Raw genomic sequence first — 26,631 nt, 5'->3', positions numbered from 1 at the left:
GTGGCAATAGTTCATAAAAATGTGTACACTTTCAACTTTGGAAACTAAATGGTGTAAAGTTTTCTGTCTACCATGCTTATCACATGGTGTTCATCAATGAATATAACTGGGAACCATTAGTTAAGCAGTCTCTCTGAGTGCTGTACTGCCCACTGATCTGAAAACAGGACAGGTTTTTGGATACTCACTCTGCTAGCGCTTCATGCAATACTGAAGCACTAGCATTTCCCAAAGCCCCATTCCAAATGAGGTAGGACCTTGTGAACTGATGGTTCAATGCAAATGGCTAAAGGACACTTTAGCGATAAGACTCAAATGTAGACATGGATGTAAAAGTTTCCCCATGCACCTCTGCAAAATGCTTTTATGCTACAGAGAGCTCTTCTTCAGATGTATGTAGCTTGAAAGCCTGTCTTTCACCAAAGGACAGGGTGAAAGTAGGCTGGTATGGTGTACAGATAAGAAGCCGATAGCGACCCATACACAGCCGACGTTAAAGCACTGCTGCTGCAAAGGACCCTCCTTATGTCGCTGCCGACGGGGGGGTGAGGGTGGGGGCAAAAGGGGCAGCTGCCCCAGGGCCGGAGATTTAAAAGAGCCTGGGGCTCCTGGCCACCACTACTGTAGCAGCGGACAGAGCCCTGGGCCCTTTTAAATCCCCGCCAGAGCCCCAGGCAGCGCGGGCCAGGCAGCGCGGATGGGCTGGCTGGGGGAGGCTGATCCCTAGCCCTGCCCGTTCTGCCCAAGGCCCCGCCCCTTCCGGGGGCCCAGAGCCAGGCCCTTGTCCTGGTAAGAGTTTAATATTACTTTCACCCCTGCCAACAGATGTTGTCTAACAAAGGATATTACCAAGATCCTGGGATCAACATGGTCATCAGTGAAATATTGGGGGTTGCTGTCAGTAAAGATTTAAAATTGGTTACCAAAAATAAAGCTGACAAGGGCGGTTTTGCAGATGGAAGGAAGTCTTATGTAGAACATTCTGCTATGGGAAAGCTTATGAATTCTAGGAACTGTAGACTCCTGATGCTCTAGCTGTTGCACTTTCAAGCATTTAAAAAAAAAAAAAAAAAAAAAAAAAAGACCTTCTCCCTTAGAAGCCCTTCAGACTCACTCGTTTGTGAAATATAAAGCATGACAGGTAGTTTGTTTCCCAGGGGCAAATGAACTCCCTCAGTATATGAAGGCCAGAGGGTACTATACCTCAGATAACTTCGACTTTACTAGGAGTAGTAGTGCTGTGAGAATCAGAGATTTTAGTTTGCTGGCAAATCCGAATTTAAAAAAAAACAAAAACAAACGAACAAAAACCCCAGGTCAAACTGCAAACAAATCTCTTCAAAATTCGGGGGGGAATTGAAAATTTCATTTTAGGTCAAATTCAAAATTTTGTTCTGACAAAATAAATGTTTCATTTTTATTTTGACCATCTTTTAATGTGGGGTTTTTAAAAAAAACCCTCAAATCGAAACCATTTTGAGCCAAAAAAAATCAAAACCTTCAAAATATCTAACTTCAGTTTCCTCAGTTTGAGGGTGTGGGTAGTTTTCTTGACTGAAATAATGCACCAAAACTGACACAAATCCCAATATGTCTGTCACTTTTTGGCGGGGGAGGGTTGAAGAAAGTTTCAGTCAAAAAGTTTCTCTCAGCTCTACTTAGGAATGCAGTCACTACACAGAGCTGTGCTGCCTCAAAGGGCTTATCTGCTGTTTAAAATATGGATTTGCGGGAGAGGTGGGGAATGTAATGAAACACATATAATCTCTGTATTACTCTGACGATATTTTTTTAAGCTGTAAAAACAGCTGATAGGAGCGGTCCTTCTTTAAAAAAAAAAAAAAGAAAGAAAAGAGCAAGATCATTTGCTTCACTCCTTTTGCCATTTTATTCTCTCCCTCCCTAAGATTTTTACCTCTGCAAAATGTATTCTGGAGTTTTATTTACATCTCCCTTATCTCACCTGCAGAGTTTACAGTGCTTAAACTCAAGAGCAAGTGACGACTATGCATTTAATAAAATTCATGTCTTAAATGTGAAGGTGCACATCCTTCTTTCCTAGGTAAAAGGGAGGAGAGGCTTTTCATGGGCACTTGGGCATTAACCTGTGGTCTGGGTATCAGCACATTCACTGCACCTGTGGAGACCAGTTAGTCTTTTTTGAGGTCCCATAAGAGTAGTGCTAGAAGAAAGTGGGCAAGAACTTCCTGTGATTTCATTCCTGGGTGAGACTGCCAAAGGAAGTTATTTAGGAGCCAATGCTCTGTTGTAGTAGGTTTGTTCTAATTCTGTATTCAGTAACAGAAGTGCTAACCCAACTGCCTTGTATGAATGAAGTCCCCTAGTCTTCAGCCAGCTCTCTTCTCTTTGTTTTCGGGGGGGAGGAGGGGAGGGCAGGCTTTGGAAAGGCTCCTGGTACTATGAAGGGTGTGGTGGTATATGTAGGAGACAGAGCTTCAAAGTAGGAGTTTATTATTGTGCCAAAAATTAGGCCAGCTGGGATAGCTGTTTCAGGTATTCTAGTATAGCTCTACTTGCATGATGGATTGCTGACCAGCACAGACCAAGAGGTAGTCAGTGCATTGGGATATTGCCAAGGAAATGTTGATATCAGGCAAAAAGGCTGCTGAATATTTGCTGCTTGCTGCATTTTGTTTCCAAGAATAAAACTCTTGTTTGTTAATCCTACTGCTGAGCCTCAGGCACTGTGCTTTGCAGCCCCCTTACAATATGAAAAAGTTAGATCAAGGTGGTAACTTTTTATAGACGAGGAATTCCATTTAGAAGAGAACTGGCCTTCATTTGAAAAGCAGCTTTTTCTTGCCTGAATATTAATCTGTGATTACTGCAGGGCTGTGCTGTTCATATATTCTGATTAGAAAAACATGACTCAGGACCATTAAAATATCCAGTTTTGTGGATATATTCTTATATCCTAGCAAAGGGATTCATCTGCATAAATGTCATTGATGTATTGCAGAACTACTAACTGTAGTCTGTAATCTGTCATTTAAATCAGCTTCTGTATCAGATGACTGGAGGATAGGTAATGTGAGGCCAATTTTTAAAAAGGGCTCCAGAGGTGATCCCAGCAATTATAGGCCTGTAAGCCTGACTTCAGTATTGGGCAAACTGGTTGAAACTATAATAAAGAACAATATTGTCAGACATATAGATGAACATAATTTGTTGAGGAAGAGTCAACATGCTTTTAGTAAAGGGAAATCATACCTCACCAATCTACTAAAATTCTTTGAGGGGATCAACAAGCATGTGGATACAGTGTACTTAGATTTTCAGAAAGCCTTTGACAAGGTCCCTCACCAAAGGCTCTTACACAAAGTATGCTGCCATGGGATAAGAGGGAAGGTGTTCTCATGGATTGGTAACTCGTTAAAAGATAGGAAACAAAGGGTAGGAATAAATGGTTGGTTTTCAGAATGGAGAGAGGTAAATAGTGGTGTCTCCCAGGGATCTGTTCTGGGACCAGTCCTATTCAACATATTCATAAATGGTCTGAAAAAAGGGGTAAACAGTGAGGTGGCAAAATTTGCAGATGATACAAAATTACTAAAGATAGTTAAGACCCAGGCAGACTGCGAAGAGTTACAAAAGGATCTCTCAAAACTGGGTGACTGGGCAGCAAAATGGCAGATGAAATTTAATGTTGATAAATGCAAAGTAATCATTGGGATTATACTTTCCAATGTGCATACATATAAAATGATGGGGTCTAAATTAGCTGTTACCACTCAAGAAAGAGTCATTGGAGTCATTGTGAATAGTTCTCTGAAAACATCCAATCAATGTGCAGCGGCAGCCAAAAAAGCAAATAGAATGCTGGAAATAATTAAGAAAGGGATAGATAATAGGACAGAAAATGTCATGTTGCCTCTATATAAATCCATGGTATGCCTACATCTTGAATACTGTGTGCAGATATGGTCGCCCCATCTCAAAAAAGATATATTGGAATTGGAAAAGGTTCAGAAAAGGGCAATAAAAATGATAAGGGGTATGGAACAGCTTCCGTATGAGGAGGGAGTAGATAAGGAAGTGTTGTTTACTACTTCTCATAACACAAGAACTAGGGGTCACCAAATGAAATTAATAGGCAGCAGGTTTAAAACAAACAAAAGGAAGTATTTCTTCATACAACTAACAATCAACCTGTGGAACTCCTTGCCAGAGGATGTTGTAAAGGCCGAGACCATAACAGGGTTCAAAAAAGAACTAGATAAATTCATGGAGGATAGGTCCATCAATGGTTATTAGCCAAGATGGGCAGGAGTAGTGCCCCTAGCCTCTGTTTGCCAGAAGCTGGGAATGAGCAACAGGGGATGGATCACTTGATTATTACCTGTTCTGTTTATTCCCTCTGGGGCATGTAGCACTGGCCACAGTTGGAAGACAGGATACTGGGCTTGATGGACTTTTGGACTGACCCAGTATGTCCATTCTTATGTTCTTAAATCATGCATAAATGTTTTTATTTGAACCATGAAAATGAATTTCTTACAGTGAATATAAATTTCTTAAAAATTCCATAACAATATTTTCAGTGTCTGGAGCTTCTAAAGGAATCGGGCCTTCCCAAGGAGCAAGGCCTCCTAGAGCTGCCACTGTCCACGTCTGTACGGTAAAAGCCCTGCCAAGACCTAAATGGTTTGTTGTTTGTGCACGATTTTATTACTTCATCTGTTTTCAGTCAGACCAATTATTAAGGCCAATATGAAGTAGATATGGTAGTAGCAAGAGAAATTCACGATAAGTTTCAGGAGATGAAAAATACACCTGAGAGTCCAAGAGAAATGCTAGGGGAGATAGAAACCGGGGAACATAGCCAAAGACTTTTTGAGGAAGATAAAAACAGGCTGGAGAGACCAAGATAAGCGCTATTAAGATGAATAGGAGTAACCAAAAGACAATGCCAGGCCTTTGAAATAGGCAATGGAAGCCAACACAGATGCCAGGCACAATGAGCCTTCAGGAGATGATTAACAGATCAAGGTTGTTGAAAGCTGTGCTTTAGATGACATGAACGTCTAGCTACCTTGAAAGGTTAGCAGACTTTTCTGGTGGCATAGTAAGTGCAAGCATCTTTACTGAGGATCTTCATAGGGGAAAAACTGAAGTCTACTGTGACGTTCTGTACCTTGGGGGAACACCCGGCATCCCCATGTTCATCCTTATAATACGATTGTGTGGTATCCAAGGAAAGCTTGTCATGTCGGGTGTCTTCGAAAGGCTCATGATGCACTGAACATTGTTGTTATAGTAATGTTATGTTATAGGTTGTAATTTCATGTATATAGTTATGAGGCTGAAAATGTGTCCTCGTGGCTTAAAACCAGCCCAGGCAAAACTCTCCAGAAACAGAGGCACAGTTCACACCTCGTCAGGGCATGTATGGGGAAACCCATCCAAGCCTCACAGGAACAAAGGACACTGGCATAGGCAGAAACAAAGGATCTGTTGGACTCTTGAGTGAGTCACCCCCCTTCCCTTGGTCAATCAGGGACTACAATGAGATAATGCTCACCTGACCCTGAAGGGGCGGGGACAAAGCCAAGAGGGAAGAAAGAACATGATAAAAGGGAGAGACATTTGCCATGCTCTTCCTCTCTCTTCCACCTCCATCTACAGACATCACCACCAAGTGACTGAAGTGCTGATCAAAGGGGAGAGCCTGGCTGAAGGGCAACCAGCTAGCCTGTGGTGAGAAGCATCTAAGTTTGTAAGGGCACTGAAAGTGTTAAGATCAACTTAGAATGTGTTTTGCTTTTATTTCATTTGACCAAATCCAACTTGTTGTGCTTTGACTTATAATCACTTAAAATCTATCTTTTGTAGTTAATACATTTGTTTGTTTATTCTACCTGAAGAAGTGCGTTTGGTTTGAAGCATACCAGACATATCCCCTTGGGATAACAAGCCTGGTGCATATCAATTTCTTTGTTAAATTGATGAACTCATATAAGCTTGCAGGGTCCAGCAGGCATAACTGGACACTGCAAGACAGAGGTTCCTAGGGTTGTGTCTGTGACCGGAGATATTGGCTAGTGTCATTTGGTTGCACAATCCAAGCAGCTTACATGCCAGAGGCTGTCCATGAACAACCCAGGAGTGGGGGTTCTCACAGCAGAGCAGGGTAAGGCTGGCTCCCAGAATCTAGGATTGGAGTGACCTAGCAGATCACCGGTCCAGATAACACCAGGGCAATGTCACATCTACTAAGCTCTGTTTTCATGGGGCACGGGGGGAATAAAGGCAGCTAACAAGATCCTGGAAAGAGCATGTTATTTATTATTTGATAATGGCTCTCAGTGATCGGTGGTGTACGAAACAGTCCCTGCACTGCCTGCACCAAGATGATTAGGTTTTAAATTGACAAAATAACTCAGTCATTTTTAAAGCACAACTTTCTATTTCCAGTGCACTTCCTGGGAATTATGCTAAGGATGTGCAAATCCAAAGGAATAAATTCAGCCCTGCTCATGCAGATAGGCACAAGCTGGCCTGGTGCCTCCTTCTAGGGGATTTACCCAAGGGAATCTCTGCTTGCTCTCCTTCAGAGGCACTGTCTAGCCCCACTAGCAGAGACTGCCAAGGGGATATAGTGAATCAATGTATTCCCTAGTAATGACCATTCCATGGACGGTTTTAGAGCTGTGATGGCCAGCTGTGGGCGCTGGTGGATGTGAGTTTGCAGGCGCCTTGTGCCACCAGAACTCTCTTCTCTCAATGCACTTCTGCTGCCCAGGGTGCTCCACCAGGGTCTATCCAAGTTTCTCGCAGTGCAGACTCTGGGCCTGATTCCCCATGGCCCTGTACCTTGTGAAGTGATCTACACCAATGCAAAGAGTGTAAAATGCTACCAAATCAGAATGGGAGCATTTTCAACCAACTTTGCACTACTGTAAATGATTATACAAGATACAGAAGACAGGGGGGAAAAAACATCAGATTTATCCAGGGAAACTGGTCCATTATTCATGATTCTATATTTAGCTGCAAAGTTTGGCTAACCCTGAACATGACCTGATGTCGACTTCAAGTGTCATGTCATGAAGCTGGCCCACTAGAACCCATGCTCCGGAAATGAATTGCAGGTAACTGGAGACTACAAACCGTGTGAGTGATGTTTTCTGTCTCTTCGTATTTGACAGGTACCTGTAGGTGCATAGATGCTTGTGGCTTCCCCATCGGGGAATTCCTGTACTGCCACTCATGAAGCCCATTACCAAGTGAGTATGTCGGGCATGGCATCAAGATATCGAGACTTAAACTTCACAATGTTTGAATCTGTGATGCTTGGCTTTAGTTGGACAAATGCAAATAGGACTAGTTTGTGTGAGTCTATATTCCTCTTTCCCCTTCCCTGCTCCCCAAAAAGTATCCAGCCTTCATTTATACCAGATGATGCTGAAAAGTTATCAAAGAAAACATTACCATCTGTTCCATATCATTACCTTCCTCCACATGCATTTGAATTTAGAATAGCTGTCAATTTTGTTGTGGTAATGAAGCCTCACAAAGAAAGGGAGAAGAGTCTCTTTGGCTATCTTTGTAGCAGTATTTTTCCCCTTATCTATGTAGCTGTATGGCTTTTTCCTACTTTGGCACAGGGACTATCATTTTGATTTGTGTCTATAAAACGCTTAGCACAATGGGGTCCTGGGCCATGACGAGGGCTCCTAGTTGATACAAAAATACTACTACTATTAGCTGTCTCTTTTTCTACAGCTGTTCACTCACGGTAACAGGATTAGGGTTACTTCATTAATTTACATATTAAGCAGAAATGTGAGTAATTTCATAGCCTTGTATTTTGTGTAAATTTATGTACAAACTGGATATTAGCATCAGCTAATCAGTCAGTTCCTTTGAGCACATGGAGAGCTGAAGTAATTAAAAATATGAATTTCTAGCATTCTGATTAAGATGCAAATATTTGCTCAGAAACCCTTATGACTTGCTGGAATGATGATCACATTAGGTAAAAATGAGTCATAGGGCTGGCATACTGACAGAGTAAAACCTCTTTGATTGTTTTTCCCACCATAATGAGAACTACATTTTAAAGGTACTGTACTTAAATATATTTATCTGCACACCAAAGTCTACCTACTCAGGCTATGAAGTTCAAGCTCCTTTTGCAGTGGTAAAACCCAATAAAACATAAGGAATAAAGTAGCTGCTCCATCAAGGATAAGTTAAAGTTGAATCAGATATGCTAAGCATGTTAACCACACCACACATCAAAGCAGTAATGATTAAATATTATAGGTCATCTCCCTCCCACTGATTCAGCAAGCAAATTATCACACAATATTTCAATGCACCAGTACTGGGCCATAAGCTAAAAATGTCCAGAAGCAAAGCATCCTAATCCTAATTATTGCTGCCTTTGCTACCCCAGAGCATGTCCCAAATGGAGATTAAATGACATTAAAATGGGTCACCCGAAGCAATGTAATCACCTTAATATTGCTGAATGAATCCAGTTTTTATTTCCTCTTGACATAAAAGGACATTTTCAATATATTTTTCATCTTTATTTAAAATTTGTTACCAATTTTTCTTTCAACATTCATGCACAACATATTACTGTGCAACAGCATGAGGATGAAAGCATTTTTTTAAAAGAGCAATTTAAGCATTTGGAAGATAGTCTAGGGTTGTATAGAAATTGAATTTAGTGTAATTAATACAGGTTTTTCTGCAATCCTAGATACGTGTATTTTAGAAAACAAGTGACCATGAAATTTAACACTGTTATAATGTACATGTGCAAAGAGGCAGTTTTAAGGTTACATGCTCAACCTTAATTTCTGCATTTGCTACCTTTGGGTGGTTAATTCTGCAATTGTAACATGGCATTTTTGCATAAATATAACTCTCTTATAATTTAGAACAATTAGTCTAATTTAGGAAGGGCTGCAATTGTCCCCAAGAGGGAGCTAATAAAGACAAAACCACCTTATGATTCCTCCATACCCCCTCACCTCCAGGCCCGATTCACAAATACAAAAGAGACACCACAGCAATACACTCCACTACTCCTGACACAATTATCTGGCTTAACCACCTAAATGTAAAATTATAATTGTTGCTCCAGACCTACATCAGTCATACGAAGATGACAACCTCCATGCACTCATGTAACTATTGTGCAGTGACTAGACGTAAACTGAGTTCTTGTCCCCAGGAACTTCTCATGTGTTTGTACAGCACCTAACACCGTGGGTGGGGCCTTGATCCATGACTGGGCCCTCTAGGCACTACTGCAGTACAAATCACCACCACCACCACCACCACCACATCCAGCAAGGGCTGGCTGCACTAGACAGTTGCCTTCACCTCTCCATGCGCCTATGGACAACACTTCCATTTAGGGTTACCATACATCCTCTTTTTCCCGGACATGTCCGGCTTTTTGGCAGTCAAACCCCCGTCCGGGGGGAACTGCCAAAAAGCCGAACATGTCCGGGAAAATGGCGGCTCTGCTCCTCCCCTGACTCTTCGGCTCTGTTTAAGAGCCGAGCTGCTCGAGCGCTATGGGCTTCAGGCAGCCCCCTTGCCTCCGGACCCCAGCCGCCGGCCGGGCACTTCCCCTCCCGGGCTCCGGCGTCACAGGGTCCGGAGGCATGGGGGCTGCCCGAAGCCGGTAGCACTCGGGCAGCCCGGCTCTTAAACAGAGCCGAAGAGTCGGGGAGGAGCAGAGCCGCTGCGGCTGGAGGCTCTGCTCCTCTTCGGCTCTGTTTAAGAGCCGGGCTGCCCGAGCGCTACCGGCTTCGGGCAGCCCCCGTGCCTCCGGACCCTGCGCCGCCGGAGCCCGGGAGGGGAAGTGCCCGGCCGGGGGCGCAGAGTATGGAGGCATAGGGGCTGACCAAAGCCCGAGCGCTACCGGCTTCACAGTTTGCCGGGCAGCCTCCAGACCCTGCGCCCCCAGCTGGGCCCTTCCCCTCCCGGGCTCCAGCTGCGCTGGGGAAGCGCAGGGTCTGGGGGCTGCCCGGCAAACCCTGAAGCCGGTAGCGCTGGGGCAGCCCTTTCCCCGTGGCTGGGAGTGGGAGGGAGGAGGGGGCGGAGTTAGGGCGGGGAAGGGGTGGAGTTGGGGCGGGGCTAGGGGTGGGGAAATGGGTGGGGCCAGGGCCCGTGGAGGGTCCTCTTTTTTTATTTATTAGATATGGTAACCCTACTTCCATTTGAGGCTAGCTTGTCCAGCAATGCAGCCATGTCCTCACTTCCACATTTCTCAGTTCTGCACACTATGCAAAGGCACCAATAAGCATGTGCATAAGACCATTCCTATTTAGCAAAGTAATTGAGACCTAAGCACACGCTTAAGTGCATTGCTGAATCAGAGGCGAAAACAAGAATCCCACTCAGGACTAGCATTACCTGACAGACACCCACAACTCCATTCATAGATACGCAATAGGACAAACACCCCATTCAGGGCTGGCTGCATCAAAGTAAGAATGAGCTGTCATTTCCAAGCCCATCACCTTCATGGTTAAGGACAAACACCTGACTCAGGATTAGGCCTACAGTTCCTGACAACTGAAACTGTTAACTGCCTCCTCTTTTCCATCTCCACTCAGGGACTAACAGCTCCACCAGATAGACATAAAGAGGTGTGGTAAAGCAGCTGGATGTTTTACGTGTTGGTTGGAAGCAGCTGAAATTTCCCGTTTTGCTGAGGGTTGCAAAAAAATACCAACCCCATAAGTTGGCACTGAAATTCAATGTTGAAGTGACACTTCCCACTTATGGCTGCCATGCAAACGCTGTACATCTCCTTTCAGCACAACATATTAGTGAACCTTCATGCAAGAGAACCACACATGCTAACGAAACGCACAGGGACTCTGATATTCTAAAACATAAGATCATGAAACTCTGTTTTTTCTATATTTATTTAAAAAAGACTTTCTGGTTTCAAGGATGGTACCTCTGCTATCTAATGTACTCAAGGTATGTCCACATACCTACTCAGAGTCGCTCCCAACCTCTCCCTGAACAGCAGCAATGTGTTAGAGACAACAGCACTAGATGGTTCCAGGAAAAAAAATAATTAGCACTTGCAAACTGCTTCTAACATGGAAATCACACCGCCATCCAATTGGGCCAAGTGTTCAACTAAGGCTGCGCTGCCCCACAGTGGTGGTTCAAAGCAGCCAGAAAAGCCTGTGGAGCCAGTCTTCTGAGGATTACTCTTGTGTAAGGTGACCCTCTGGATGGCAAAGAGCTAACAGTCAGTACGGCTACAGAGTGCGTCCCAACAGTATTTGGCTTATATAGTTCTTGAGCTAATCAGAGTGCAGTTAAAATTTTATCCAAAAGACCTAGCGTTTGAATCTAGTATTAAGGTTTATTGCCTGTAATGTATTTTAAAGTGTTTCCTGAACATGAATACCTAGTGAACATATAGGATCAAGATTGTTATATATTTATTGAATCATTTTTTTTAAAAAATGCATGAAAAATAGAATGGGAATGTTTAGTTGATTAAAACAAAGCATTATCTAAATAGCTAATGATTTCACCAGGCAGCCTGGGAGTCCAAAAAGGAGAGGTTTAATATAAATGAATTAACCAAGGAGGGTATGTTTATTCATATGGACAGCATATGTATAATGACAGTGTGTCCAGATATTAGTGTCCAATCCTGCAAGGTACCAACAGCTCCAATGAGGTGTTGAGCACCCTTTAAGTCAATGGGCGGTGAGTATCATTCAGAATTGGGGCCTTACTTATACAGGGCCTGATTCTGGTACACTTGCCCATGCTGAGTAGTCTCCTACTTCATGTAGTCTCTCTTCACTAGAGAATTGTTGATTTCAAAGAATACAGAAGTGCAGGATCGTGTGTGATTAGGCATTTCTCTATCACAATGCTCTTGCATTTCAAAGGGCAAAGTAGCGAAAGCAGACAGACATTTGCTCCTGCTGTTCTACTCTGGAAGATGCCATCTAAATGGATTAGACGGGAAGCTGGTTGCCCATCTGAAAACACCAAAGGTAAGTGAGCTGACTTATTACTGCATGGCTAGGACATCCACGCACAGATTGTTGGGCCTCCGCACAATGGTCTTGATTTAGGACAGCTTCTCTATTCAGCAAAACACTTAAGCACATGCTTAATCCTATTGACTGATTTCAGTGGAATTAAACACATACTTAAAGTAAATAAATGCTTAGCTAAATAGGTATGGATTTCACCACTTAAATGTTTTCCTGAATCAAGGCCCAAGAAATCTACCACCAGAAATAACAATTGTGAATGGGGGATTGGATGGTGTTGGGTTGATACTAGACCTTAGTATCTCCCTCAAGGAGAGGGCTGGAGAAGGGGACCGTTAATCAAATGCTCTTTAACCTCAGACTATAGCTTGGTTTGAGCATGAATGGGCAATGGGTCAGGCATTCTTACTTGTTCTGAACTGGTCTGCTGTCAGCACTTCATAATATATTCATGGCACAAAATGCTCCTGATCTTTTGAACTTTCAGACTGCTGAGCTGAACACAACACATCTCTCTGGAAAACAGAACACACAGTCTATCAATAAATCCAGTTATCAATTAGCCTTCCTCCAATCTGACTCCTAATACAGACAGTTCCTGTATGGAGTTTATTATTATTATTATTAACAACTCAGCCTTTAGAAATATTGCTGAGTGGTGACCCATAGGGTGGAGGTTGTTATTAGATTCATCAGCATTTATGCCATCATCTGTTTGGTATGTTACTTCCTTTCACTCTAATGTTTGGGAAGATCACACCCATCCCTCACATTCCTTTTGAACAAGTTGTGTCAAAGAAAGGGGCGAAAGGAAGCTGTCCCACAAATTGCTGGCTATCAGAAAGGAAGGTCTTAATTAAGTTTGTGGGATGGTAATTTCTGCAGAAAACAGCCCTTCCTTTTCTCTGTTCAAGTCTAACTGTTACAGTCATTTTACTAGCATGCTCTTAAGTGAGGACTCATAGATAACTTATTCTCTGGGGTTATTTAATGCTTTTAGCTTACACCGAAAAGGGACACTGGATTTCTTATCCACAGCAACCATAATAAATCCCTTAGAAAGAAAGGATATTACTCTACTGGAAGCAAACTAATGGTGTCTATTCTGGCTGACATTTCAGGCTGAGGTGAACTGATTAGGGCAGATATATCAGATTATGCTAGGTAACGTGTTTGGTGACAAACAACAGCAACTGGTTCTATACAAGTCTGAAAGTAAAAACTCAACTTTTTCTGGGCTTTTCTTCAGCAGATCGATTACTCTGAGAAGTATGGATTTTAAGCCTTTAGCTATGTGTATTCTCTAGTTTTCAGCAATAGCAAGAGCTATAAATCACCATAAGTCCAGGAAACTTAAGGCAATCACATGACAAATGTGGTAGTGTGCTTGCAATATTTCTGCCTATAATATTTTTAAGACATTGATACGGAATTTTTAAGAAACTTGTATTCACTAGAAGAAATTCATTTTCATGGTTCAAATTAAAACATTTAAGAATGTAAGAATGGCCGTATTGGATCAGACCAAAGGGCCATCTAGCCCAGTATCCAGTCTTCCGACAGTGACTAGTGACAGGTGCTTCAGAGGAAATGAACAGAACAGGTAATCATCAAGTGATCCATCCCCTGTCACCCATTCCCAATCACCAAGGGGACAGATCTCCTCGCAAAGCCCCTGCTACACAATCCCCAACTCCGTGTGCAGGTGGCGGAGTCCCCATCAGTGCGCCAGAGGTCACCAGAATCTGAGACCTCCTGTACTATGACCAGGGAGACGCTTGCTCAGCGCATGAGGCTCTCCACCCCTCGTACTCCTCGGCGTGTACTTCAGGAGGTGAGGGCAGCCTTATCGCCCATTTCTCGGGTTTACCTTGAGCGGGTCCTGCGAGAGCATGCTCCCCACCCACACCACACTGTGAGCCCTCTGGACCTTTTCATCGGGCTCCTGCCCTGTGAGACCTCCCGGCTGTCCGACCCACACACCCCGAGCCGGCTGCACAACCTGCAGCCAGTTCACTTTCAAACCATGCCAAGGGCACATCTGTACACGCTCGTGCTCTATACTCTCCATTTCCTCACCCTCGTGTCCTGCCCCAATGCTAAGTGGCAGGACCTATTGCCACCTATTGAGGGTGAGGAACCCCGGTGGGCCAGCCTGTATTCCATCTTAGTTCCATGGCCCACTGGGGATATTGGTTCGTGCCTCCTTCACGGAGCTGTGAGCACATGCGTGTACTTGGCGTGGGCCACCCCCATTCCCAATGCCTGTTCCTTTTGTGGCATGAAGGAGATCCTGATGCATGTCTACCTTGAGTGCGCCAGGTTGCAGCCCCTATTCTGGCTCGTCCTGGATCTCCTTTTACCTTTTTGGCTGCACTTCTTCCCTCACCTTCTTATCTATACACTCCCCATCCATGGCCCCACAAAGTTGCTGGACCTCCTCGTCAACTTCCTCCTAGTGATGGCCAAAATGGCCATCTACAACACCAGGGAGAGGATGTTGGCTGAGGGGATTCTCTGTGAGGGGCCTATTTCCGATCCTCCCTCTGTTCACGCATCTGGACAGAGTTCCTCTGGGCGGAGTCCATTGCCTCCCCTGATACCTTTGAGGAGCAGTGGGCACTCACAGGGGTTCTCTGCTCGGTGTCCCCTTCATGTTCCCTTTTTTTGACTCTTTGACCTTCACACCTCTCCTTGTTATATTTTCAGTTTTCCCCTGTAATCATTTGCATTTCCGGGCAGGCGTCTGACGAAGTGGGTATTCACCCATGAAAGCTTATGCTCCAATATGTCTGTTAAGATGCCACAGGACTCTTTTTCGCTTTTTTTACAGATCCAGACTAACATAGCTACCCCTCTGATACTTGACACCATGCAAGGCATTGCATTTAGCCGTATGGAGTGGAAATCAAATGTAAGTCACTCAGGGGTGTGAAAAAGACACCCCCCGAGTAATGCAAGTTACATCAACGTAAGTGCTTTCCACACCGGCACTGTGTCAGCAGAACATGATCTCCTACTGACATAGCTTCCACATCTCTTGGAGATGGAGTAATTATGCCAACGGGAGAGCGCTTTCCTGTCAGCATAGAGCATCTTCACCAGACGCACTACAGTAGCACAGCTGTAAATAAATAAATAAATAAATAAATATGCGTCTAGTTTAGACCTGCCCTGTAATATTAAGTTTTAAGTGCCAGTCACCAGTAACAGAATGGTGCCAGTAAGTTTGGTAAATTCCAGTTCTCGTAAAGCTATACAAGTAATCATACAAATAAGTATGAAGAGTCTGTTAATTGAGGGATATACCCATGTCATAGACCTTCAGTCACTTTTTCACATGAAGAATATTTTATAAAGCACTCAGACATTCCTTGCCTCAGACAGAATACCTCACTTTCTCACTTCCCTTCAGACTCATGTGCTCCAGGTTCCTAAACACACCACCAGCATTGTTTGTTTCTTTTGATATGGTTTAGTACAAAGGATCTAATTCTTATTTTGAGTTAAATCAGTTTAAGGCCTCTTACATGACTAGAGCCCTACGCGTATATAAATCATATACTCCACCTTTAAGGACCCTGTTTCACTGCCCGAGTGGTCTAAAGTGGCCTTACTGTACATGAGACTCAGGCACTAAGAGTACAGCACAGTGGCAGTGTGAAATCTGGGCCTCATTGTGAAATCAATGGCAAAACTCCCTTTGATTTATATAGGGACAAGATTTCACCCAGCATGGTTACCAACTCACTGACACCTCAACAAGTTATTCAACCTGCCCATTCAACCATCTCCCTTTGGATGCTTTGTACTATAATTGCAATCATTATTCACAGTTTGTATCTCTATTTATTTTTTGAGTCAAGTTAGGCAATAAATAAGTTTCAGAATGAGAAATGTACTTCTGACATTTTGCCCATGTGGATTTTCAGATAACTTCCGCTATATACCCCATTCAGAGAAAGATGAGTATCACGCCGAGAAAATCTTGATAATTAGCTCTAGTCCCTCAGGTTTTGATTCAGTAGGTAGCAAGTACGTTAAGCAACCTGTAAACAGGGTGGAGATAAGAACAGAAAGGATGCTTGCTTTTTTTGAGAGAAATGACACCTGGAACAATAATTAATCTCTGCAAATGCATTAATAGTATGAAAGTTATTGTACAGCTCTCTAGGTTGCCAGCAAAACCAATATGTATAGGATTGTTGTCTTCTTTAAATACTAGGATTATGATATAAAGGTTGCTAAAAGGCAAACACATTTGACATGCACTAACAAACTTTCACAGCTGTGACTCATGTGTGACTGAAGCATGTGCACACTTACATTTTTGCATCTGTAGACTGAGTTTGCAAAACATGGCTTTTAAATACAGTCTAGGCAGGGTTACATACCTCATTTAGTAGTTTATTGATGTTTGATCACAAACCAAAGTGAGTTAATTCCTAATCTGTGCATAGTTAAGGGTAAGGCTAAGATTTAATCATGTGTATTTTTAGTAAAAGTCATGGACAGGTCGCAGACATTAAACAAAAAAAGTCACAGCCCCTGACCTGTCCATGACTTTTACTATAAATACCCCTGACTAAATCTTACCTGCCCCTAGATGCCACTGCTCTGGGAGGGGGGGCCCCAGGGCACTGCTGCTCCAGCGGTGGGGGCTGACTGCTTCTGGCCACCCCTGGGGCCACTGCTCAGGGACCTCCCCAGCGACTGACCAGTGCGGCTGGCCAGTGTGGCTGGCCACAGGACCACCCCAGCGGCTGGCCACAGGACCACCCCAGTGGCTGGCCCCAGCCAGCTGCTCAGGTGGCCCTGGGGTCAACTGCACTGGCCGCTGCAGCTCAATCTCCTTGACAGACTCACAGCCTTAGTTATGGGCCAGGACAAACTTCAGTAGGTTCATTTTAGATAAATATGGAGATATTTGAAGGCTGATCTGAACTCTATGATCTCTTTATTCACAAATGCATTATTTTCCCTCCCTTCTTCCTAACCCAACTGGTCTGATCCAAAACCCAGGCTCTGAATGGAGGCTGTGGATTTGAATTCACATCTCAAAACTCTAACAGGCAGACTTAGAAAGTCAGACTTCTAAAACTTAGAAAAGTTTCAGTTCTGCCACATTTCAGACTCCAGTACAGGAATGATGCATTAAGATTTCATGGTGGTGGGTGCAATATAAGATTCTAAATAGAGTGGAGTAAATCCTCAACTCTGTGGTTTTTATTTAGGTCCATAGTGAGCTACTGCCAGAACCTCTCCCTGATTTCCCAACAGGTTTCCCCTCCCTACATACAAAAAGCACAACTGTACGAGTCTGGTTCTGCTATTCAGTCTGCTGAACTCTATCTAGCTGCTATAGTCACAAGACAATAGCAAGCCTATATAAGACTTTCAGCCCAGCTGAGATCCTATTCACTTTGTCACCTCTGAGCTGGACCACCCATCACTAATCACAAAATCACTGCACAACTTAAAAAAAAAATCAGCTTGATTTGCATCCTTTATGCAAGACAGGATGGGACTGTCAAACAAAATACCATTTAAATCAATGACAATTATATTTTCTCTTAAAGGCTGTCTTCACTGCAAGAGAAAGGGTTTTTTTCCCCTCTGAGATTGGAAACTTGATGTAAAATCCTTTGGAGACAAGCCACTGTAATTTTTACATCAGAGTAGCAAGTCAATGTAAACCCCAGATGTGGGGGGAAATATAGTTGACCTTGACTAGCTACACAGAGGTAAAAACTACCCCTGCCTTGTCTCCAGTAGGATTTTACATCAGGATATCTATCTTGAGTTAGCTATCTCAGTGCAAAAACATAGTCAAAAGTTTAGCCACTCTGCAGCTGCACTCTCCTGATTTTGTTTAACCGGATATCCGCCCTATCAGTAGCAAAGAAGAACAATGGGTTGGAATAGATTCAGGACGTGGTGGGTATCCCCTTCCTGCAAAGTGGAACTATGCAAACCGCTTTTCTGACAGTCAGGAGAACACAGAAAGAAAGTTAAAAGCTAAGCTAGAGAGCAGGCTGTACAAACCAAGATAGAGAAAACTGATCAGACACTCTGTAGTCTGGACTGTAACCCTACCAGCCAACTGAAATGAGGGGCAGCACAGTTCTTCTCCAGGAGTAGGACATGAACTAGACTGTGACTCTAAGTCTATCTAGTGCTCCCCTCTCACTCCATAGGGATAGGGTTACCATACGTCCGGATTTTCCCGGACATGTCCGGCTTTTTGGGCTTCAAATCCCTGTCCGGGGGGAAATCCCAAAAAGCCGGACATGTCCGGGAAAATCGGGACATGCGAGGTCGGCGGTGCTGGGGGCGGGGGCCGGGCCGGCGGTGCTGGGGGCGGGGGCCGGGCCGGCGGTGCTGGGGGCGGGGCTGGGGCCCCGTGGAGTGTCCTCTTTTTGGACACTCAAAATATGGTAACCCTACATAAGGAAAATAAGATTCTCCAGGCTTTCTGCTAGTGTGGCTTACTTCCTGCAACGTGCTGGCTCCAGAGAGCCACTGGTGTGTTGGGGATTCCTGACCCCTGCCTGCCTATCTGCTATGGACGGGGGGGGGAACTTGGTGGTAGCTGTTCTTCCCCCTGCCCCCATGCGCCAGCAAAGATGATAACCCATGTAATGGAGTAGGAGGAAGCCACTGGAGTCTTCTCAGTCTTTACACCCCTGCACAGGTATGAAAGATGGCTCATGACTGAGCCCTTTTGTCCCTGATCCTGCAAGTTGCTTGACTTGGCTCCCACTGAGATGCAGTGCAGGAAGTGTTCAGCAGCTCATAGAAGGCTGTAGGCATTTAAACAGATGGTGAGAGTCCTTGCTATTTGCATAGCAACTGCAGTCTTACCGTAGCGGAGAAGTATGTTAAAAGTCAAAAAAAGTCTCACTATAGATTGAGAAGGGGAAGGTAAAGGTTGTTCAGCCAGTCAACTCAGGACTGTATGGGAAAATGACACACACGAGATTTCATTGTGGGAACCCATAAAGGAAAGAACTTGCGGGGAGGCGATAGGAAAGCTCCACAGAACCTAAAGAGGCAGCATTTCCAATAAACGAAATTTATATTAAATTTATATTAAATCGTGTATATTAAAGGACTCAAGTTCTATGAAATCTGATTTTAGTTACAATCTTCCAGGTCTGCTTATTAACCCAGTGTGGGCTGTATTCATTAGCCAACCGTTTAACCATTACAGGTATTTTTCTTATGGGGGTATTGCAATTCTGCGCAAGAAGATTAATTACTTCCTATAAAGTGCTCATCCTCTCAACAGTGCACTGCTTCTATTCTAACTCATATATATGCCTGAAAGTAAAAGCAGGAAGCACTGCCTGGAATGGCATCAAAATGCAGGAAGTTGATGGTTATCCTTAGCCTAAAGGAAGAAGAGGGCTGGGCATCATATCTGGAGTGAAGGGCTCAAGCTCTAGTCTCCCATAAAAATACATCATTCAACAACATGAAGAGATAGGAAGGTACCTTTCAAATGACAGGCACCCACAGTTCCTTAGAAAAGGACCCACACTTCTGAAACATGGAAGAGAAATGATGGAAAAGTGGCTGCATAACAACCCACCACAACTTGACAGTGTTACAGTGGAGATCAATGAGAGTAAAAAATAACTGCTACCTGCAGGAACTGCTGTCACCTGAGAATCTCAAATCAGGAGATTAAGACTGATCAGGTCAGGCTGGTCTGAGCCCACTGATTTTCTATGCCTAACAAGTCTTATGTTCTTAAGAACTTCATGAGTCCAAGAGGGACCTGACACCCAAGAGATGTTCCTGACAATGAATGGCACAGAGAGGAGCAAAAAGGAGAAAGGTGGAACAGCAGTGGAAAAGTCAGGAGTGGTAAGAAGTAGAACAGACTTTGCACAGTCCTCCTTTATCAAGAGCCCTGTGAGAGACCCAGAAATGGAGTTTCTGCATGCTTTGAGAGGCATGACTGGTAAGACGAACAGCTACTCCACATGTCATTCTTCCCTCCAAGCCTAGTGGAAATACTGCTGAAAAAGCTAGCTATATGGTCAGAGCAATATTAGCTTCCCCTGGCACCTACCTTCTACCCCGCATGAAAAGAGCATGGGCGCAGCAGTGTGAAAGCCATGTTGCCAGTGGGGAGTATGGCCCCTGAAGCACTGCGGCATGGCGCATTCCTAGTGGATGATCCCTATGTTTGGACTCTATCTGTACATACTTTAAAAAACCCGGGTTTAGTTACGAGGGGCTTAGTTTCATAGGGGAGGGGGACGAGAAGGGAGGGGGACATTGAAGGGAAGAGGGTAAGGGGAACATGGCAAGGAAGAGGAGAGTAACAGGCAAGTGTTCTGTGAAGCTGAGGTGAAGAGGTTGAGAGAGAGAGAGGGTTGAGCCAATTAGCACAGAGTAGAGAAAGTCCAGTCACAACAGAAGAAAGTTCTCTGAATGTCCGAAGGTTCCTGCTTTGGCTATTTCTGCTACTACCAGCTGGAGTCTTGGACTGGTTCCTCTCTGCAGTGTTTCCCCCCCCCCCCCCCAAGGCCACATGGCTGTGGGGAGGGGAGGCACCAGCTGGGTCCATTGTGTGGGTCTCCCTTGCATAGTTCTGGGACTGAGAGGGTGGCCCTATTTTACTCCTCCAGTGCAGCACAGCAGTTCCTGCTTCAACTGCTCCTACCTGTTGGAATAATAGTAATTCTGCAAGCTTCGCTTTTCAGGATTTTTGAGTACTTTCCCCCCACCCACGGGCTTTCCTAGTGGAGGGGATGAAATGACCCTAAATTATTACAGAATCTTGCCCGACTGAAGTCTATGTATGAAAGGTTTAGCACTATAAGTGGGATTCAATTTACTTTAGAGCTCATATGGCTAGAAGGAAACAACAATGATTCTATGAAGTTGCATGAAGTTAAGATCAAGTAGATTGATCTCCTTCCCCCGCCCTCTCCCTCCCCCACCCCCTTAGGAAAGGCAATGAGACAACCTACTTCTATGTACAAATTTATAGCTTTGAACACAGATAGGTATTACTAGCAAAACAATATAGGTCAAGGAAGCTGAAACCAGGTTCTCAGTTAAGTCTCAGATATCTCAGCATCTCTGCTTCTCATTCTGTCACAATCAGAGAAGGAAAACACCTTCCTGGTTATCTAATCCATCTCTCTGCTAAATGCACATTCAGCTGTGTTTGAGATCACAGCTTCTTACATTTGGAACACTTAATTTTAAATTACTCCCTCCCCACCAATGACCAATGTCATCTTTGTTCTGTATTGACCATGTTGTAGGGCAGCTTTTAGGGAGTCGGGGGAGGTTGCCTGCCTGAGCTACTAACTTTGTGGAAGGCTGACATGAAACCCATGAAAACCTTAACCACTTTTCTCCTTATCTTACCATGAAGTGACTCTTTTATGATTCCTCATCATAGGCCTTCCTAGTAAGGCCAGAAGAGACCACTACATCTGACCTTCTGCATAACGTGGGCTGAAGAATTTCATCATCTCCCTCAGGGCCACCCAGGGGGGAAAGGGGGGCGCAAATGGGGCAATTTGCCCAGGCCCCCACGAGAATATAGTATTCTATAGTATTGCAACTTTTTTTTTATGGAAGGGGCCCCCGAAATTGATTTGCCCCAGGCCCCCTGAATCCTCTGGGCGGCCCTGATCTCCCTATGAACATTCTTAAGCCCACTAATTTGTAGCTGATAAGAGCACATCTTTTAGGCTTTAAGGTGCCTACTCTATTGCAGAGCTTCTTAAGCGCTAGACAAATAAACTTAACAGGCCACTGAAGAAGTTTTTACTTCCACTTTATGCCAGCAGTAAGTGGAGACCTGTGTGTTTTATTTATAAATTGTGTCTAAAATGGCTTCAACTTTCTAAATGATTCCCCATCCCCTCTCATGTAAAACTTATTTTACAAAAGCATTTCTGCCCATTTGTCTTTTTTCCCCCCCTAACATCTGAGCACAGGGAAGAAGTCTCTGGGAGTATTTAACTTAGGTGCTACCCTGTGTATCATACACAATGTGACAATGCTATTTATAAAGCAGTTTCAAAGGCAGCTCCCTTCTCCCCACAAAAAACACACACTTGATTCATTGAGAGGGTCAGTCATGTAACTTGTTCTTTAACCCATGGCCCTGTGGTTTAAACCATCACTTATTTATAGCACAGGCTTTAAAGGGAGGCATTTGCTGCATGAAAGGATTGTTGTTTGTTTTTTCGCATGTGAAAAACTGTCAAGATTTTTTTTCCAAAATGAGGTCAACTGGGAAACAACAACATTTCTGCAAGAGAACAATGAGTAAATCAAATCTGAAGGGACGAGTTGGACAGAAAGAGGTGGTGGAAGATTTGAACCCTGGGGGTTTAGTCCACAAATTTGAAAGTCAAAATGGCCAATCAGGGCCGGCTCCAGGCACCAGCCCACCAAGCATGTGCTTGGGGCGGCACCTGGAGGGGGGCGGCACGGTGCTCCGGCCGAGAGCAGAACCGCGGCGGGCTCGCCGCCCTCCCCGCGGCGCTCTGGCCGCCGGGGAGAGCGGAGCCCCGGCCGGGCTCGCCACCCTCCCCGCGGCGCTCTGGGTGGGGCGGCGCCTGGCTTTTTTGCCTGGGGCGGCAAAAAAGCCAGAGACGGCCCTGTGGCCAGTGTATGATGGGAACTGAGAACAGCAAGTATTAGCTCTTTGGGCAGGTTCTCTCTCTTTTCATGCCACTGTTATGGAGATTCCTGTGTGCACCTGAACAGAGGATTTAGATTCCCTGGGACATGCCACAATTCAGACTTCATCTCAGTGCTTTATCTACTGTACATAGAATAATGCACTGCTAGGAACAGAATGTTAGGTTAGTTTTTTTCCTCTAATATCTTTCTACTTATAAGGGTAGTTAAGCTCAGGAATAGGCTTCCAAGGCAGGCTGTGGAATCCCCATCACTGGAGGTTTTTATGAAAGACTGGACAAGCACCTCTCAGGATGGTCTAGATATACTGGGTCCTGTCTCAGTGCAGGGGGCTGGACTTGATGACCTCTCAAGGTCTCTTCCAGCCCCACATTTCTATGACTCAGTGTTAAGCACTGTGCAAGTCAATCAAAACACAACAGTGAACATGCCGAAAATACAGAACACATCGTAAGTGTGATAATTATGTAGATGAAATAAAGAAGGCTGATAGATAATCAAATGAGCAGTGTTGCCAGAAGAACAATTCTTTCTAGAAATGCAATGCAATCCACGGGCAAACACCACTTTGCTCCTTACAGATTCCCAAGGAATCTTAAATGTGAATAAAGAAGAAAACGTTAAGAAAGACTAATAAAACTGAAAGAACTCGTGGAATTTAACAACCTTCAAGGCAGCAGATCCCCAATAAATCATAAAATAAAGACTATTGATCAAAGCCAGCCAGCCCATGCCTCAAATAGGACATTTACCAGACAGCTATCAACATCTCAGTATAACAGCACACACACAAAATAAATTTCAGACATGCCCCAAAAACATAGCTATGGAAATTACACCCATCTCAGGATCAGTAATCCTTTCAGCCATTCACTTGGGGTTTGTAGACCTTGAAACTCAATCAGAGCCAGAAAAGTGGAGTAAATGAAAGAGGACCCTGCTCTCTCTATGGAAGTGGTCCTTCTCTGCCCAGAATAAACATTCGTAAAAGGACAGCAGCCAGCTGTGATGGGAAGTGCATTTCTAGAAGGGGATTTAGCCCCTCACCAGCAGTAACCCCTCACTCAAGGTTCAGAGCACCAGTTCACTAGGGTGAGACAAGGAAAACTATTTTTCGAGTTGTGTAACATTTGAACAGAGATAAACTTTGTTGCTTAGTCAATTAGGGCCCCCCCCCCTTATTGTGAAGGTGTGTGTCACACTGCTTTACTCTGCCTAAGTTCCCGCTCGCTGATGCCTCAGTTTCTCCTTTGGATTCCTCAATAACTCAAAAGCTTTCACATATCTAACAGCCCTCCCTTGAAGTCTGGTTTATGAACAGAGTTCAAAAGTAAAATAAAACTGTAGCTTAATCTTTAGCCAACTTGTTCCCTACATCCCAGGCTTGCTGGTGGTACTGGCTCTCTGCACTGCCCAGGCCTTGCCCCTGGGAGCTAAGAAGGGTCTATATGTAGTGCTACTCACGCCACCCTTGTGCTCCTTATCAAGCAGTATATTTCCTACCTGATGTCTCCTTTCTTTCTCTTGAAAAGACCTAAGGCCTCCTCTCCCCTTCCCTTCACAGCTTCTCTTATCTACCCCCAAAGGCCTGAGTTAGAAATGTGACCCACCTGTCATGTGACAATACTCATTTTCTCCACATGGAGAGGCAAGTTGATGTGCTATAGGTGGGGCTGGAGCAGTCTTCCCCGAAAGGGGTCAACCACCCTGCGAGAGGCTGTTGGTTCTCTAGGATGAAGAGACAGACAGCTGCCATCAAGGAAGACCTCTCTATAAAGTCTGACTCGATAAACAAAAACACTTGATTTTTTTAAAAATTCTCTCTTCCTTTCTTGTCCCATGCGGTAACAAATTAATTCAATTCAGGACTATAAATGGGCCCGAGTCACAATATGCTGACCCAGAACTGGAGCCAAAGTCAAACTGCCCCAAAGTCCAGGGCTAGAGTTCTACATTTGGAGGTTTGACGTTTTAAGGATGGATGGCCCAACCCGTTCTGGGACAAAATTGGAAGTAGTATGGTCAGGGAGAGGAAATCTTGGCACAGATCTCATGAGGATCCCTTTTGGCAGCTGGGGTTCCATTAGCAGGTGGAAAAGTCTTCAGGACTGGCCCCCAAATCCCCAGGCACCTCCTGAGATCCATACAGGACCCACGGTTATCAATGGGAGGTCGGGGTCATTTGCATGGAAGCCCTGTGTCTGCATAGCACCTCTGACACCCCATCCCCATGGCAGCACTGAAGCCATAGGACCAGGGCTCACCTCAGTCACAGCTACCCAACAGACCACCCTTGGGCATCAACACCACGGAAGCCTCTCCATGGAAAAGATAACATATCCTTTGCCTTGTCCACTCTTGCAGCTCTCAAATCCTTTTGGTGCTGGCTTGTGAAATTGCCTTGCAAAATGTTATCTTGAACATAGATCAGATGGCAGGTTTGCCTCAAACACTACTGAACATATTTTGTTTTCTGTGCGTGTGTTGTGCTTTCATTGGAGAGAGGGGAAAAAACAAAATAAATATATACCCGGCTGTGGGAATGAGATGATAAAAATGACACCTTCTGAGGGATGCGGGGACAGCCTGATCAACTCCAGCCCCTGGTTTTTCCAATAACTGCCTTATGTCTGCTTATCCTGTGACCCCCGCTTTCCTAATACACTGTTCTGAGGAAACGTGTAATGCTGACAATGGGTTTTTTCTCCTTATAACAAACCTCCATTATGTTTTTCTGTCATGCTTTTCATGCCTGGATACAAATGCCACCCGCTTGAGTCAAGATTGCATTGCCATGCTCTGACTTTCCTGGGATACTTACTTCATTCCCAGACAGATGTGGAGGAAAGAAAATTTGATCTAGATGAGACAAGAACAACACACTCACTGTTGATATAATTAGAATGAGCCTGCAGGTGGGACTAGCGAGGACAATGACTGGACTTTCAATTACAGTCAAAGTAACTCAGAACAAGTCCAAATAGTTGTCTGTGATTGGAGTACCTCTGGCAAAGAGCCTGTAACCTGACAAAGTCAACCAAGAGAATCTAGCAAGAGTTTGTCTAAGTGTTTATTGCTGGGAGTTTAAGTTCTAAAGGTTTTAAACAATGTTTAAAAACAAAGCGTAAAGAAAGGCCCTTTCAGGAGGGCATTAACAACAAAGCATTGTATAACCTGGCGTGGCAGCCAGCCTCTAAGGGCCTTTGGTTATCCTGCTAACATCAGTTTCCCCCTCCTTCCCCTCTGCCAAAGCAAAGACTGAGCCATTTGTAGTGTCCATAGCTCCCAATTGGCCTCAATACTTGTGCTTCCCTTTGCTGGTGTGCAATACGGTACAGTCTTAGTGTACATGATGACATACTATTTTTCCACAGGTTCCCGGCCTTATTCAGTGCACAGGATGGAGACACAAGAGGCCAGAATTAAAGCTGCATGGACAACTGTAAACCTGGTATTCCCTAACTTCCGAATGTTTGTCTTTGCACCCTAAATAATGCTCTGGTAATGTTACTCTTTGTATGCTATAAATTATGTAAAACCTTGTGCTTTGGGGTCTGAGCCAATCTCTGGCTGTTGGGGATTAGAATGAGACCATCAGGGGCAGGAGGGCTAATTACACCACATCTGCCCACTGCAAGGTTTCTTGCATCTTCCTCTTAAGCCTCTAGCACTGGCCTCAGTTAGAGGTAAGATAGTGGACTGGATGGTCCATAGGAATTGGGTCATGCCTATGTGCTTAATTTGGCAAGGCTGCTGTTCATAAGAATATTCCTGTGGTGTCTGACTATGCGTTAATGTGCTACCGCTTTGCTATATTCACAGAGGCCAAGAGGAAAGATAATACCATAGTTGTTAGCAGAGTACCAGAGATCTAGGGGAAGCTATACAGGCACAGAAAATACCTGCTGTGTAATGCAAA

At 44.4% G+C, this 26,631-nt stretch overlaps 1 long non-coding RNA gene across 1 annotated transcript; it reads left to right on the top strand.

Annotated features, from left to right (window-relative positions):
- The first annotated feature begins 7,168 nt into the window (after window positions 1–7,168).
- LOC135984251 (uncharacterized) lies at window positions 7,169–26,223 on the top strand. Its single transcript, XR_010602174.1, has 3 exons — window positions 7,169–7,247; window positions 11,919–12,026; window positions 26,087–26,223. It is a non-coding gene; the product is annotated as an uncharacterized LOC135984251 (long non-coding RNA).
- The last annotated feature ends 408 nt before the right edge of the window (window positions 26,224–26,631 follow it).

This window comes from Chrysemys picta, chromosome 6, assembly GCF_011386835.1.
Source record: "Chrysemys picta bellii isolate R12L10 chromosome 6, ASM1138683v2, whole genome shotgun sequence".
Lineage (NCBI taxonomy): Eukaryota > Metazoa > Chordata > Testudines > Emydidae > Chrysemys > Chrysemys picta.
Note: the sequence above shows the minus strand (reverse complement) of the source record. Positions and strands in the feature narration are given on the sequence as shown.